Source organism: Schistocerca piceifrons, unplaced genomic scaffold (genome assembly GCF_021461385.2).
Source record: "Schistocerca piceifrons isolate TAMUIC-IGC-003096 unplaced genomic scaffold, iqSchPice1.1 HiC_scaffold_424, whole genome shotgun sequence".
NCBI classification, from domain to species: Eukaryota; Metazoa; Arthropoda; class Insecta; order Orthoptera; family Acrididae; genus Schistocerca; species Schistocerca piceifrons.
The window spans coordinates 1-16,931 of record NW_025728650.1 but is presented as its reverse complement, the minus strand read 5'-3'; the positions used below and the strand labels follow the sequence as shown (position 1 = coordinate 16,931).

Here is a 16,931-nt window from a genome sequence, read left to right as displayed (position 1 = left end):
GCGGTGCACAACTGCAAATTTGTAAACAGAAATTTATCTTTCGCCGCTAGAAGAGATGGATGCTTTGGCGAAGCGCCTGTGTCTTCTGTCCTAGTTTTCGCACATTTCCCCGGCACAGAGCTGCTCTATTAGCTGCGAACGGCCGCCCACGGCGTCTCGCAGATGTTTCTCGTGCTTGTGCTGTCAAATGGACCGCGACCCGAGCGGCAGCGAGCGGCAGTCGAGCAAAGTCGGGACGGAAGGGGGGGCCAGGCGAGAATGCACCGCGCAAATTACGCAAGTATCTGGAAGCGCGGCGCGTGTCAGGCAGGTGAGAAAGCTTCCGTCGGTCCAGCAGGACACTGCCACAGCCCGCGCAGCCACCCGGCGCCCGGCCGCGCGCACGCCCTAAAGATGCGTCGCCCGCGAGTGTCGGAGGCCGCACGCACCAAACGAATGACAGGCGGTGCATCGAGCAGCTGATGACAGGCGGTGCATCGAGCAGCTGTGTCGCGTGTCTCGCCTACTTGCTGTGCGTCAAATGTGCCACGGAAAGCGGCGATTGCGTGTGTTGGGAGAAGAGGCGAATGCTTCTTGTGTGGCGCGGCTACAGTATAAGGACGCCAACGGCCATACCATGTTGAATACACCGGTTCTCGTCCGATCACCGAAGTTAAGCAACATCGGGCCCGGTTAGTACTTGGATGGGTGACCGCCTGGGAACACCGGCACGCCATAATCGCGAAAAAACAAACGGACGGAGTGCAGTTCCTCACCGATCTCTGGGAGGAACACAAGCGAGCCAAGCGGAAAAACAACTACAGGCAGACGTTCCAGAACTACCTACAGATAGCGCTGGACGCCGCCTTCAAGAACGCCCTCCGTCCCCACACGCCGCGACCGCCTCCGTCGTCTCTGCCGCCGCCGCCGCCGCCGCCACACCACGCCCGCCCCTAGTCCTCCACGCCTTCGTCGTCGCCGATGCAGACCCTCCAACACCCCCAAAGTGTTGTGTGTTAAAAGTGCGTGCGGTGCAAAATTTGTGCAGTGCAATCACAGTGTCCGCAACGGAAAAAAAGTGTATATATTATTAGATGAGTGCTACGGCTACACACATAGCGCATATCCAGGTAGCGTTCATAAAAATGTGCGAAACATCACCCGCTACGCCGAAGATGACTATGTGAGTAGACTAACAAAAGAAACAACTCTCTGCAATTTCTATCTAACCATGTTAAGCTTACGTAGAATATATTTGTCCACCTATAGAGTTTTTCATTAATTATGTCTCAAATGTGTTCTATATCGCCCTCTCACTAGATTTCTCTCTCTCTCTTTCTCTCTCTCTATCTCTCGCTCTCTATCTCTCTCTCTCTCTCACTATGTCTCTCTGTCTCTCTGTCTCTCTCCCTATCCCGCTCTCGCTCTCTTCCACTCAGCCACAATCTCGTGGACACCTTCGCTATATAAATATATAATGTTCATTCATAAATATTTGTCACTGTCCTTTGCCTCCTAGATGTAAGCATTAGCCAGTAAGACAACTCTAATAATAGTTACATGCCACATAATGGCACCACACTAAAAACTCTACCTAAGTCTAGAACGTAAAAGTATCTGAATTAAACCCATAAAATTAACAAAAATGCAAAATGAACAGGAAAAAAATGAAATATTTTTGCTCCACTGACTTACAAATCAGTGCAACAGTGTAAATCAACCTGCAAATGCACAAATATAACGAAACAGACAATAGCAACAAAGTTACATGTCAGAAAAGAAAAGAAAAAGACTCGATAACTAAAAGAAATTGAAATTGAAAATACCTTGGAATCTCATGACTGTATCTGTTATTTTGTAAATAAAAGTTTATTACGTTTAAAAAAAAAAAAAAGGTGCTGTTGGCTCTATCTCATTTTTTCCTTTTTACGTCGCTACACCTGCCACGCCTCTTTTCATACTGACGTTCAGGTGTGACAAAGATGGTTCCACAGGCATTTTAAACTACTGTATTAAACGTAAGATACGAAATTACAGTAATGAACTCAGTTTGAGCAAGAATGCGCGAAGGAGGAGTGCTAGGAACTCCTTGAAAGTAACGAAACACTACGAATCGACACATGTGTTCTTGAAATGACTCAGAGCCTACTGTTTTGTAGCAGTGCTAAATTCCAAAAACTAACAAAATAATTAAATTAAAAAAAAAAAACACAACTGTTCTGGACCGATCACCGAAGATAAGCAACGACGTTAGTACTCAGATCGGTGACAGCCTGGGAGTTCTGGCTGACTTCATTTTTTGCTTTTTTGTCGCTGCCCCTGCGAGCCCTCTTTTCATGCTACCTTTCCGATGTCACAAACATGTTTCCACAATGATTTAAAACTGTTGTAATAAACATAAGATACGATAATAAGGAACTCAGTTTGAAGAAGAGAGTGCCAAGGAAGGTTTCCAAAGTGTCTCTGTAAGTAACAAAACAGTATGAAAGGACAGAAACGTCCTGAAATACGTCAGGGCTTATTGTTTTGTAGCGGTGCACAACTGCAAATTTGTAAACAGAAATTTATCTTTCGCCGCTAGAAGAGATGGATGCTTTGGCGAAGCGCCTGTGTCTTCTGTCCTAGTTTTCGCACATTTCCCCGGCACAGAGCTGCTCTATTAGCTGCGAACGGCCGCCCACGGCGTCTCGCAGATGTTTCTCGTGCTTGTGCCGTCAAATGGACCGCGACCCGAGCGGCAGCGAGCGGCAGTCGAGCAAAGTCGGGACGGAAGGGGGGGCCAGGCGAGAATGCACCGCGCAAATTACGCAAGTATCTGGAAGCGCGGCGCGTGTCAGGCAGGTGAGAAAGCTTCCGTCGGTCCAGCAGGACACTGCCACAGCCCGCGCAGCCACCCGGCGCCCGGCCGCGCGCACGCCCTAAAGATGCGTCGCCCGCGAGTGTCGGAGGCCGCACGCACCAAACGAATGACAGGCGGTGCATCGAGCAGCTGATGACAGGCGGTGCATCGAGCAGCTGTGTCGCGTGTCTCGCCTACTTGCTGTGCGTCAAATGTGCCACGGAAAGCGGCGATTGCGTGTGTTGGGAGAAGAGGCGAATGCTTCTTGTGTGGCGCGGCTACAGTATAAGGACGCCAACGGCCATACCATGTTGAATACACCGGTTCTCGTCCGATCACCGAAGTTAAGCAACATCGGGCCCGGTTAGTACTTGGATGGGTGACCGCCTGGGAACACCGGCACGCCATAATCGCGAAAAAACAAACGGACGGAGTGCAGTTCCTCACCGATCTCTGGGAGGAACACAAGCGAGCCAAGCGGAAAAACAACTACAGGCAGACGTTCCAGAACTACCTACAGATAGCGCTGGACGCCGCCTTCAAGAACGCCCTCCGTCCCCACACGCCGCGACCGCCTCCGTCGTCTCTGCCGCCGCCGCCGCCGCCGCCACACCACGCCCGCCCCTAGTCCTCCACGCCTTCGTCGTCGCCGATGCAGACCCTCCAACACCCCCAAAGTGTTGTGTGTTAAAAGTGCGTGCGGTGCAAAATTTGTGCAGTGCAATCACAGTGTCCGCAACGGAAAAAAAGTGTATATATTATTAGATGAGTGCTACGGCTACACACATAGCGCATATCCAGGTAGCGTTCATAAAAATGTGCGAAACATCACCCGCTACGCCGAAGATGACTATGTGAGTAGACTAACAAAAGAAACAACTCTCTGCAATTTCTATCTAACCATGTTAAGCTTACGTAGAATATATTTGTCCACCTATAGAGTTTTTCATTAATTATGTCTCAAATGTGTTCTATATCGCCCTCTCACTAGATTTCTCTCTCTCTCTTTCTCTCTCTCTATCTCTCGCTCTCTATCTCTCTCTCTCTCTCACTATGTCTCTCTGTCTCTCTGTCTCTCTCCCTATCCCGCTCTCGCTCTCTTCCACTCAGCCACAATCTCGTGGACACCTTCGCTATATAAATATATAATGTTCATTCATAAATATTTGTCACTGTCCTTTGCCTCCTAGATGTAAGCATTAGCCAGTAAGACAACTCTAATAATAGTTACATGCCACATAATGGCACCACACTAAAAACTCTACCTAAGTCTAGAACGTAAAAGTATCTGAATTAAACCCATAAAATTAACAAAAATGCAAAATGAACAGGAAAAAAATGAAATATTTTTGCTCCACTGACTTACAAATCAGTGCAACAGTGTAAATCAACCTGCAAATGCACAAATATAACGAAACAGACAATAGCAACAAAGTTACATGTCAGAAAAGAAAAGAAAAAGACTCGATAACTAAAAGAAATTGAAATTGAAAATACCTTGGAATCTCATGACTGTATCTGTTATTTTGTAAATAAAAGTTTATTACGTTTAAAAAAAAAAAAAAGGTGCTGTTGGCTCTATCTCATTTTTTCCTTTTTACGTCGCTACACCTGCCACGCCTCTTTTCATACTGACGTTCAGGTGTGACAAAGATGGTTCCACAGGCATTTTAAACTACTGTATTAAACGTAAGATACGAAATTACAGTAATGAACTCAGTTTGAGCAAGAATGCGCGAAGGAGGAGTGCTAGGAACTCCTTGAAAGTAACGAAACACTACGAATCGACACATGTGTTCTTGAAATGACTCAGAGCCTACTGTTTTGTAGCAGTGCTAAATTCCAAAAACTAACAAAATAATTAAATTAAAAAAAAAAAACACAACTGTTCTGGACCGATCACCGAAGATAAGCAACGACGTTAGTACTCAGATCGGTGACAGCCTGGGAGTTCTGGCTGACTTCATTTTTTGCTTTTTTGTCGCTGCCCCTGCGAGCCCTCTTTTCATGCTACCTTTCCGATGTCACAAACATGTTTCCACAATGATTTAAAACTGTTGTAATAAACATAAGATACGATAATAAGGAACTCAGTTTGAAGAAGAGAGTGCCAAGGAAGGTTTCCAAAGTGTCTCTGTAAGTAACAAAACAGTATGAAAGGACAGAAACGTCCTGAAATACGTCAGGGCTTATTGTTTTGTAGCGGTGCACAACTGCAAATTTGTAAACAGAAATTTATCTTTCGCCGCTAGAAGAGATGGATGCTTTGGCGAAGCGCCTGTGTCTTCTGTCCTAGTTTTCGCACATTTCCCCGGCACAGAGCTGCTCTATTAGCTGCGAACGGCCGCCCACGGCGTCTCGCAGATGTTTCTCGTGCTTGTGCCGTCAAATGGACCGCGACCCGAGCGGCAGCGAGCGGCAGTCGAGCAAAGTCGGGACGGAAGGGGGGGCCAGGCGAGAATGCACCGCGCAAATTACGCAAGTATCTGGAAGCGCGGCGCGTGTCAGGCAGGTGAGAAAGCTTCCGTCGGTCCAGCAGGACACTGCCACAGCCCGCGCAGCCACCCGGCGCCCGGCCGCGCGCACGCCCTAAAGATGCGTCGCCCGCGAGTGTCGGAGGCCGCACGCACCAAACGAATGACAGGCGGTGCATCGAGCAGCTGATGACAGGCGGTGCATCGAGCAGCTGTGTCGCGTGTCTCGCCTACTTGCTGTGCGTCAAATGTGCCACGGAAAGCGGCGATTGCGTGTGTTGGGAGAAGAGGCGAATGCTTCTTGTGTGGCGCGGCTACAGTATAAGGACGCCAACGGCCATACCATGTTGAATACACCGGTTCTCGTCCGATCACCGAAGTTAAGCAACATCGGGCCCGGTTAGTACTTGGATGGGTGACCGCCTGGGAACACCGGCACGCCATAATCGCGAAAAAACAAACGGACGGAGTGCAGTTCCTCACCGATCTCTGGGAGGAACACAAGCGAGCCAAGCGGAAAAACAACTACAGGCAGACGTTCCAGAACTACCTACAGATAGCGCTGGACGCCGCCTTCAAGAACGCCCTCCGTCCCCACACGCCGCGACCGCCTCCGTCGTCTCTGCCGCCGCCGCCGCCGCCGCCACACCACGCCCGCCCCTAGTCCTCCACGCCTTCGTCGTCGCCGATGCAGACCCTCCAACACCCCCAAAGTGTTGTGTGTTAAAAGTGCGTGCGGTGCAAAATTTGTGCAGTGCAATCACAGTGTCCGCAACGGAAAAAAAGTGTATATATTATTAGATGAGTGCTACGGCTACACACATAGCGCATATCCAGGTAGCGTTCATAAAAATGTGCGAAACATCACCCGCTACGCCGAAGATGACTATGTGAGTAGACTAACAAAAGAAACAACTCTCTGCAATTTCTATCTAACCATGTTAAGCTTACGTAGAATATATTTGTCCACCTATAGAGTTTTTCATTAATTATGTCTCAAATGTGTTCTATATCGCCCTCTCACTAGATTTCTCTCTCTCTCTTTCTCTCTCTCTATCTCTCGCTCTCTATCTCTCTCTCTCTCTCACTATGTCTCTCTGTCTCTCTGTCTCTCTCCCTATCCCGCTCTCGCTCTCTTCCACTCAGCCACAATCTCGTGGACACCTTCGCTATATAAATATATAATGTTCATTCATAAATATTTGTCACTGTCCTTTGCCTCCTAGATGTAAGCATTAGCCAGTAAGACAACTCTAATAATAGTTACATGCCACATAATGGCACCACACTAAAAACTCTACCTAAGTCTAGAACGTAAAAGTATCTGAATTAAACCCATAAAATTAACAAAAATGCAAAATGAACAGGAAAAAAATGAAATATTTTTGCTCCACTGACTTACAAATCAGTGCAACAGTGTAAATCAACCTGCAAATGCACAAATATAACGAAACAGACAATAGCAACAAAGTTACATGTCAGAAAAGAAAAGAAAAAGACTCGATAACTAAAAGAAATTGAAATTGAAAATACCTTGGAATCTCATGACTGTATCTGTTATTTTGTAAATAAAAGTTTATTACGTTTAAAAAAAAAAAAAAGGTGCTGTTGGCTCTATCTCATTTTTTCCTTTTTACGTCGCTACACCTGCCACGCCTCTTTTCATACTGACGTTCAGGTGTGACAAAGATGGTTCCACAGGCATTTTAAACTACTGTATTAAACGTAAGATACGAAATTACAGTAATGAACTCAGTTTGAGCAAGAATGCGCGAAGGAGGAGTGCTAGGAACTCCTTGAAAGTAACGAAACACTACGAATCGACACATGTGTTCTTGAAATGACTCAGAGCCTACTGTTTTGTAGCAGTGCTAAATTCCAAAAACTAACAAAATAATTAAATTAAAAAAAAAAAACACAACTGTTCTGGACCGATCACCGAAGATAAGCAACGACGTTAGTACTCAGATCGGTGACAGCCTGGGAGTTCTGGCTGACTTCATTTTTTGCTTTTTTGTCGCTGCCCCTGCGAGCCCTCTTTTCATGCTACCTTTCCGATGTCACAAACATGTTTCCACAATGATTTAAAACTGTTGTAATAAACATAAGATACGATAATAAGGAACTCAGTTTGAAGAAGAGAGTGCCAAGGAAGGTTTCCAAAGTGTCTCTGTAAGTAACAAAACAGTATGAAAGGACAGAAACGTCCTGAAATACGTCAGGGCTTATTGTTTTGTAGCGGTGCACAACTGCAAATTTGTAAACAGAAATTTATCTTTCGCCGCTAGAAGAGATGGATGCTTTGGCGAAGCGCCTGTGTCTTCTGTCCTAGTTTTCGCACATTTCCCCGGCACAGAGCTGCTCTATTAGCTGCGAACGGCCGCCCACGGCGTCTCGCAGATGTTTCTCGTGCTTGTGCTGTCAAATGGACCGCGACCCGAGCGGCAGCGAGCGGCAGTCGAGCAAAGTCGGGACGGAAGGGGGGGCCAGGCGAGAATGCACCGCGCAAATTACGCAAGTATCTGGAAGCGCGGCGCGTGTCAGGCAGGTGAGAAAGCTTCCGTCGGTCCAGCAGGACACTGCCACAGCCCGCGCAGCCACCCGGCGCCCGGCCGCGCGCACGCCCTAAAGATGCGTCGCCCGCGAGTGTCGGAGGCCGCACGCACCAAACGAATGACAGGCGGTGCATCGAGCAGCTGATGACAGGCGGTGCATCGAGCAGCTGTGTCGCGTGTCTCGCCTACTTGCTGTGCGTCAAATGTGCCACGGAAAGCGGCGATTGCGTGTGTTGGGAGAAGAGGCGAATGCTTCTTGTGTGGCGCGGCTACAGTATAAGGACGCCAACGGCCATACCATGTTGAATACACCGGTTCTCGTCCGATCACCGAAGTTAAGCAACATCGGGCCCGGTTAGTACTTGGATGGGTGACCGCCTGGGAACACCGGCACGCCATAATCGCGAAAAAACAAACGGACGGAGTGCAGTTCCTCACCGATCTCTGGGAGGAACACAAGCGAGCCAAGCGGAAAAACAACTACAGGCAGACGTTCCAGAACTACCTACAGATAGCGCTGGACGCCGCCTTCAAGAACGCCCTCCGTCCCCACACGCCGCGACCGCCTCCGTCGTCTCTGCCGCCGCCGCCGCCGCCGCCACACCACGCCCGCCCCTAGTCCTCCACGCCTTCGTCGTCGCCGATGCAGACCCTCCAACACCCCCAAAGTGTTGTGTGTTAAAAGTGCGTGCGGTGCAAAATTTGTGCAGTGCAATCACAGTGTCCGCAACGGAAAAAAAGTGTATATATTATTAGATGAGTGCTACGGCTACACACATAGCGCATATCCAGGTAGCGTTCATAAAAATGTGCGAAACATCACCCGCTACGCCGAAGATGACTATGTGAGTAGACTAACAAAAGAAACAACTCTCTGCAATTTCTATCTAACCATGTTAAGCTTACGTAGAATATATTTGTCCACCTATAGAGTTTTTCATTAATTATGTCTCAAATGTGTTCTATATCGCCCTCTCACTAGATTTCTCTCTCTCTCTTTCTCTCTCTCTATCTCTCGCTCTCTATCTCTCTCTCTCTCTCTCACTATGTCTCTCTGTCTCTCTGTCTCTCTCCCTATCCCGCTCTCGCTCTCTTCCACTCAGCCACAATCTCGTGGACACCTTCGCTATATAAATATATAATGTTCATTCATAAATATTTGTCACTGTCCTTTGCCTCCTAGATGTAAGCATTAGCCAGTAAGACAACTCTAATAATAGTTACATGCCACATAATGGCACCACACTAAAAACTCTACCTAAGTCTAGAACGTAAAAGTATCTGAATTAAACCCATAAAATTAACAAAAATGCAAAATGAACAGGAAAAAAATGAAATATTTTTGCTCCACTGACTTACAAATCAGTGCAACAGTGTAAATCAACCTGCAAATGCACAAATATAACGAAACAGACAATAGCAACAAAGTTACATGTCAGAAAAGAAAAGAAAAAGACTCGATAACTAAAAGAAATTGAAATTGAAAATACCTTGGAATCTCATGACTGTATCTGTTATTTTGTAAATAAAAGTTTATTACGTTTAAAAAAAAAAAAAAGGTGCTGTTGGCTCTATCTCATTTTTTCCTTTTTACGTCGCTACACCTGCCACGCCTCTTTTCATACTGACGTTCAGGTGTGACAAAGATGGTTCCACAGGCATTTTAAACTACTGTATTAAACGTAAGATACGAAATTACAGTAATGAACTCAGTTTGAGCAAGAATGCGCGAAGGAGGAGTGCTAGGAACTCCTTGAAAGTAACGAAACACTACGAATCGACACATGTGTTCTTGAAATGACTCAGAGCCTACTGTTTTGTAGCAGTGCTAAATTCCAAAAACTAACAAAATAATTAAATTAAAAAAAAAAAACACAACTGTTCTGGACCGATCACCGAAGATAAGCAACGACGTTAGTACTCAGATCGGTGACAGCCTGGGAGTTCTGGCTGACTTCATTTTTTGCTTTTTTGTCGCTGCCCCTGCGAGCCCTCTTTTCATGCTACCTTTCCGATGTCACAAACATGTTTCCACAATGATTTAAAACTGTTGTAATAAACATAAGATACGATAATAAGGAACTCAGTTTGAAGAAGAGAGTGCCAAGGAAGGTTTCCAAAGTGTCTCTGTAAGTAACAAAACAGTATGAAAGGACAGAAACGTCCTGAAATACGTCAGGGCTTATTGTTTTGTAGCGGTGCACAACTGCAAATTTGTAAACAGAAATTTATCTTTCGCCGCTAGAAGAGATGGATGCTTTGGCGAAGCGCCTGTGTCTTCTGTCCTAGTTTTCGCACATTTCCCCGGCACAGAGCTGCTCTATTAGCTGCGAACGGCCGCCCACGGCGTCTCGCAGATGTTTCTCGTGCTTGTGCCGTCAAATGGACCGCGACCCGAGCGGCAGCGAGCGGCAGTCGAGCAAAGTCGGGACGGAAGGGGGGGCCAGGCGAGAATGCACCGCGCAAATTACGCAAGTATCTGGAAGCGCGGCGCGTGTCAGGCAGGTGAGAAAGCTTCCGTCGGTCCAGCAGGACACTGCCACAGCCCGCGCAGCCACCCGGCGCCCGGCCGCGCGCACGCCCTAAAGATGCGTCGCCCGCGAGTGTCGGAGGCCGCACGCACCAAACGAATGACAGGCGGTGCATCGAGCAGCTGATGACAGGCGGTGCATCGAGCAGCTGTGTCGCGTGTCTCGCCTACTTGCTGTGCGTCAAATGTGCCACGGAAAGCGGCGATTGCGTGTGTTGGGAGAAGAGGCGAATGCTTCTTGTGTGGCGCGGCTACAGTATAAGGACGCCAACGGCCATACCATGTTGAATACACCGGTTCTCGTCCGATCACCGAAGTTAAGCAACATCGGGCCCGGTTAGTACTTGGATGGGTGACCGCCTGGGAACACCGGCACGCCATAATCGCGAAAAAACAAACGGACGGAGTGCAGTTCCTCACCGATCTCTGGGAGGAACACAAGCGAGCCAAGCGGAAAAACAACTACAGGCAGACGTTCCAGAACTACCTACAGATAGCGCTGGACGCCGCCTTCAAGAACGCCCTCCGTCCCCACACGCCGCGACCGCCTCCGTCGTCTCTGCCGCCGCCGCCGCCGCCGCCACACCACGCCCGCCCCTAGTCCTCCACGCCTTCGTCGTCGCCGATGCAGACCCTCCAACACCCCCAAAGTGTTGTGTGTTAAAAGTGCGTGCGGTGCAAAATTTGTGCAGTGCAATCACAGTGTCCGCAACGGAAAAAAAGTGTATATATTATTAGATGAGTGCTACGGCTACACACATAGCGCATATCCAGGTAGCGTTCATAAAAATGTGCGAAACATCACCCGCTACGCCGAAGATGACTATGTGAGTAGACTAACAAAAGAAACAACTCTCTGCAATTTCTATCTAACCATGTTAAGCTTACGTAGAATATATTTGTCCACCTATAGAGTTTTTCATTAATTATGTCTCAAATGTGTTCTATATCGCCCTCTCACTAGATTTCTCTCTCTCTCTTTCTCTCTCTCTATCTCTCGCTCTCTATCTCTCTCTCTCTCTCACTATGTCTCTCTGTCTCTCTGTCTCTCTCCCTATCCCGCTCTCGCTCTCTTCCACTCAGCCACAATCTCGTGGACACCTTCGCTATATAAATATATAATGTTCATTCATAAATATTTGTCACTGTCCTTTGCCTCCTAGATGTAAGCATTAGCCAGTAAGACAACTCTAATAATAGTTACATGCCACATAATGGCACCACACTAAAAACTCTACCTAAGTCTAGAACGTAAAAGTATCTGAATTAAACCCATAAAATTAACAAAAATGCAAAATGAACAGGAAAAAAATGAAATATTTTTGCTCCACTGACTTACAAATCAGTGCAACAGTGTAAATCAACCTGCAAATGCACAAATATAACGAAACAGACAATAGCAACAAAGTTACATGTCAGAAAAGAAAAGAAAAAGACTCGATAACTAAAAGAAATTGAAATTGAAAATACCTTGGAATCTCATGACTGTATCTGTTATTTTGTAAATAAAAGTTTATTACGTTTAAAAAAAAAAAAAAGGTGCTGTTGGCTCTATCTCATTTTTTCCTTTTTACGTCGCTACACCTGCCACGCCTCTTTTCATACTGACGTTCAGGTGTGACAAAGATGGTTCCACAGGCATTTTAAACTACTGTATTAAACGTAAGATACGAAATTACAGTAATGAACTCAGTTTGAGCAAGAATGCGCGAAGGAGGAGTGCTAGGAACTCCTTGAAAGTAACGAAACACTACGAATCGACACATGTGTTCTTGAAATGACTCAGAGCCTACTGTTTTGTAGCAGTGCTAAATTCCAAAAACTAACAAAATAATTAAATTAAAAAAAAAAAAACACAACTGTTCTGGACCGATCACCGAAGATAAGCAACGACGTTAGTACTCAGATCGGTGACAGCCTGGGAGTTCTGGCTGACTTCATTTTTTGCTTTTTTGTCGCTGCCCCTGCGAGCCCTCTTTTCATGCTACCTTTCCGATGTCACAAACATGTTTCCACAATGATTTAAAACTGTTGTAATAAACATAAGATACGATAATAAGGAACTCAGTTTGAAGAAGAGAGTGCCAAGGAAGGTTTCCAAAGTGTCTCTGTAAGTAACAAAACAGTATGAAAGGACAGAAACGTCCTGAAATACGTCAGGGCTTATTGTTTTGTAGCGGTGCACAACTGCAAATTTGTAAACAGAAATTTATCTTTCGCCGCTAGAAGAGATGGATGCTTTGGCGAAGCGCCTGTGTCTTCTGTCCTAGTTTTCGCACATTTCCCCGGCACAGAGCTGCTCTATTAGCTGCGAACGGCCGCCCACGGCGTCTCGCAGATGTTTCTCGTGCTTGTGCCGTCAAATGGACCGCGACCCGAGCGGCAGCGAGCGGCAGTCGAGCAAAGTCGGGACGGAAGGGGGGGCCAGGCGAGAATGCACCGCGCAAATTACGCAAGTATCTGGAAGCGCGGCGCGTGTCAGGCAGGTGAGAAAGCTTCCGTCGGTCCAGCAGGACACTGCCACAGCCCGCGCAGCCACCCGGCGCCCGGCCGCGCGCACGCCCTAAAGATGCGTCGCCCGCGAGTGTCGGAGGCCGCACGCACCAAACGAATGACAGGCGGTGCATCGAGCAGCTGATGACAGGCGGTGCATCGAGCAGCTGTGTCGCGTGTCTCGCCTACTTGCTGTGCGTCAAATGTGCCACGGAAAGCGGCGATTGCGTGTGTTGGGAGAAGAGGCGAATGCTTCTTGTGTGGCGCGGCTACAGTATAAGGACGCCAACGGCCATACCATGTTGAATACACCGGTTCTCGTCCGATCACCGAAGTTAAGCAACATCGGGCCCGGTTAGTACTTGGATGGGTGACCGCCTGGGAACACCGGCACGCCATAATCGCGAAAAAACAAACGGACGGAGTGCAGTTCCTCACCGATCTCTGGGAGGAACACAAGCGAGCCAAGCGGAAAAAACAACTACAGGCAGACGTTCCAGAACTACCTACAGATAGCGCTGGACGCCGCCTTCAAGAACGCCCTCCGTCCCCACACGCCGCGACCGCCTCCGTCGTCTCTGCCGCCGCCGCCGCCGCCGCCACACCACGCCCCGCCCCTAGTCCTCCACGCCTTCGTCGTCGCCGATGCAGACCCTCCAACACCCCCAAAGTGTTGTGTGTTAAAAGTGCGTGCGGTGCAAAATTTGTGCAGTGCAATCACAGTGTCCGCAACGGAAAAAAAGTGTATATATTATTAGATGAGTGCTACGGCTACACACATAGCGCATATCCAGGTAGCGTTCATAAAAATGTGCGAAACATCACCCGCTACGCCGAAGATGACTATGTGAGTAGACTAACAAAAGAAACAACTCTCTGCAATTTCTATCTAACCATGTTATGCTTACGTAGAATATATTTGTCCACCTATAGAGTTTTTCATTAATTATGTCTCAAATGTGTTCTATATCGCCCTCTCACTAGATTTCTCTCTCTCTCTTTCTCTCTCTCTATCTCTCGCTCTCTATCTCTCTCTCTCTCTCTCACTATGTCTCTCTGTCTCTCTGTCTCTCTCCCTATCCCGCTCTCGCTCTCTTCCACTCAGCCACAATCTCGTGGACACCTTCGCTATATAAATATATAATGTTCATTCATAAATATTTTGTCACTGTCCTTTGCCTCCTAGATGTAAGCATTAGCCAGTAAGACAACTCTAATAATAGTTACATGCCACATAATGGCACCACACTAAAAACTCTACCTAAGTCTAGAACGTAAAAAGTATCTGAATTAAACCCATAAAATTAACAAAAATGCAAAATGAACAGGAAAAAAAAATGAAATATTTTTGCTCCACTGACTTACAAAATCAGTGCAACAGTGTAAATCAACCTGCAAATGCACAAATATAACGAAACAGACAATAGCAACAAAGTTACATGTCAGAAAAGAAAAGAAAAAGACTCGATAACTAAAAGAAATTGAAATTGAAAATACCTTGGAATCTCATGACTGTATCTGTTACTTTTGTAAATAAAAGTTTATTACGTTTAAAAAAAAAAAAAAGGTGCTGTTGGCTCTATCTCATTTATTTCCTTTTTACGTCGCTACACCTGCCACGCCTCTTTTTCATACTGACGTTCAGGTGTGACAAAGATGGTTCCACAGGCATTTTAAACTACTGTATTAAACGTAAGATAACGAAATTACAGTAATGAACTCAGTTTGAGCAAGAATGCGCGAAGGAGGAGTGCTAGGAACTCCCTTGAAAGTAACGAAACACTACGAATCGACACATGTGGTTCTTGAAATGACTCAGAGCCTACTGTTTTGTAGCAGTGCTAAATTCCAAAAACTAACAAAATAATTAAATTAAAAAAAAAAACACAACTGTTCTGGACCGATCACCGAACAGATAAGCAACGACGTTAGTACTCAGATCGGTGACAGCCTGGGAGTTCTGGCTGACTTCATTTTTTGCTTTTTTGTCGCTTGCCCCTGCGAGCCCTCTTTTCATGCTACCTTTCCGATGTCACAAACATGTTTCCACAATGATTTAAAACTGTTGTAATAAACATAAGATACGATAATAAGGAACTCAGTTTGAAGAAGAGAGTGCCAAGGAAGGTTTCCAAAGTGTCTCTGTAAGTAACAAAACAGTATGAAAGGACAGAAACGTCCTGAAATACGTCAGGGCTTATTGTTTTGTGTAGCGGTGCACAACTGCAAATTTGTAAACAGAATATTTATCTTTCGCCGCTAGAAGAGATGGATGCTTTGGCGAAGCGCCTGTGTCTTCTGTCCTAGTTTTCGCACATTTCCCCGGCACAGAGCTGCTCTATTAGCTGCGAACGGCCGCCCACGGCGTCTCGCAGATGTTTCTCGTGCTTGTGCCGTCAAATGGACCGCGACCCGAGCGGCAGCGAGCGGCAGTCGAGCAAAGTCGGGACGGAAGGGGGGGCCAGGCGAGAATGCACCGCGCAAATTACGCAAGTATCTGGAAGCGCGGCGCGTGTCAGGCAGGTGAGAAAGCTTCCGTCGGTCCAGCAGGACACTGCCACAGCCCGCGCAGCCACCCGGCGCCCGGCCGCGCGCACGCCCCTAAAGATGCGTCGCCCGCGAGTGTCGGACGGCCGCACGCACCAAACGAATGACAGGCGGTGCATCGAGCAGCTGATGACAGGCGGTGCATCGAGCAGCTGTGTCGCGTGTCTCGCCTACTTGCTGTGCGTCAAATGTGCCACGGAAAGCGGCGATTGCGTGTGTTTGGGAGAAGAGGCGAATGCTTCTTGTGTGGCGCGGCTACAGTATAAGGACGCCAACGGCCATACCATGTTGAATACACCGGTTCTCGTCCGATCACCGAAGTTAAGCAACATCGGGCCCGGTTAGTACTTGGATGGGTGACCGCCTGGGAACACCGGCACGCCATAATCGCGAAAAAACAAACGGACGGAGTGCAGTTCCTCACCGATCTCTGGGAGGAACACAAGCGAGCCAAGCGGAAAAACAACTACAGGCAGACGTTCCAGAACTACCTACAGATAGCGCTGGGACGCCGCCTTCAAGAACGCCCTCCGTCCCCACACGCCGCGACCGCCTCCGTCGTCTCTGCCGCCGCCGCCGCCGCCGCCACACCACGCCCGCCCCTAGTCCTCCACGCCTTCGTCGTCGCCGATGCAGACCCTCCAACACCCCCAAAGTGTTGTGTGTTAAAAGTGCGTGCGGTGCAAAATTTGTGCAGTGCAATCACAGTGTCCGCAACGGAAAAAAAGTGTATATATTATTAGATGAGTGCTACGGCTACACACCATAGCGCATATCCAGGTAGCGTTCATAAAAATGTGCGAAACATCACCCGCTACGCCGAAGATGACTATGTGAGTAGACTAACAAAAGAAACAACTCTCTGCAATTTCTATCTAACCATGTTAAGCTTACGTAGAATATATTTGTCCACCTATAGAGTTTTTCATTAATTATGTCTCAAATGTGTTCTATATCGCCCCTCTCACTAGATTTCTCTCTCTCTCTTTCTCTCTCTCTATCTCTCGCTCTCTATCTCTCTCTCTCTCTCACTATGTCTCTCTGTCTCTCTGTCTCTCTCCCTATCCCGCTCTCGCTCTCTTCCACTCAGCCACAATCTCGTGGACACCTTCGCTATATAAATATATAATGTTCATTCATAAATATTTGTCACTGTCCTTTGCCTCCTAGATGTAAGCATTAGCCAGTAAGACAACTCTAATAATAGTTACATGCCACATAATGGCACCACACTAAAAACTCTACCTAAGTCTAGAACGTAAAAGTATCTGAATTAAACCATAAAATTAACAAAAATGCAAAATGAACAGGAAAAAAATGAAATATTTTTGCTCCACTGACTTACAAATCAGTGCAACAGTGTAAATCAACCTGCAAATGCACAAATATAACGAAACAGACAATAGCAACAAAGTTACATGTCAGAAAAGAAAAGAAAAAGACTCGATAACTAAAAGAAATTGAAATTGAAAATACCTTGGAATCTCATGACTGTATCTGTTATTTTGTAAATA

The 16,931-nt window shown here is 47.0% G+C and overlaps 7 pseudogenes; all 7 read left to right on the top strand.

Moving 5' to 3' along the window:
• Positions 1 to 601: 601 nt before the first annotated feature.
• LOC124749009 lies at positions 602 to 721 on the top strand (annotated as a pseudogene).
• Positions 722 to 3,111: 2,390 nt separating this feature from the next.
• On the top strand, positions 3,112 to 3,231 carry LOC124749008 (annotated as a pseudogene).
• A 2,390-nt stretch (positions 3,232 to 5,621) lies between these two features.
• On the top strand, positions 5,622 to 5,741 carry LOC124749007 (annotated as a pseudogene).
• A 2,390-nt stretch (positions 5,742 to 8,131) lies between these two features.
• LOC124749006 lies at positions 8,132 to 8,251 on the top strand (annotated as a pseudogene).
• A 2,392-nt stretch (positions 8,252 to 10,643) lies between these two features.
• LOC124749005 lies at positions 10,644 to 10,763 on the top strand (annotated as a pseudogene).
• A 2,391-nt stretch (positions 10,764 to 13,154) lies between these two features.
• On the top strand, positions 13,155 to 13,274 carry LOC124749004 (annotated as a pseudogene).
• A 2,413-nt stretch (positions 13,275 to 15,687) lies between these two features.
• On the top strand, positions 15,688 to 15,807 carry LOC124749003 (annotated as a pseudogene).
• Positions 15,808 to 16,931: the final 1,124 nt, after the last annotated feature.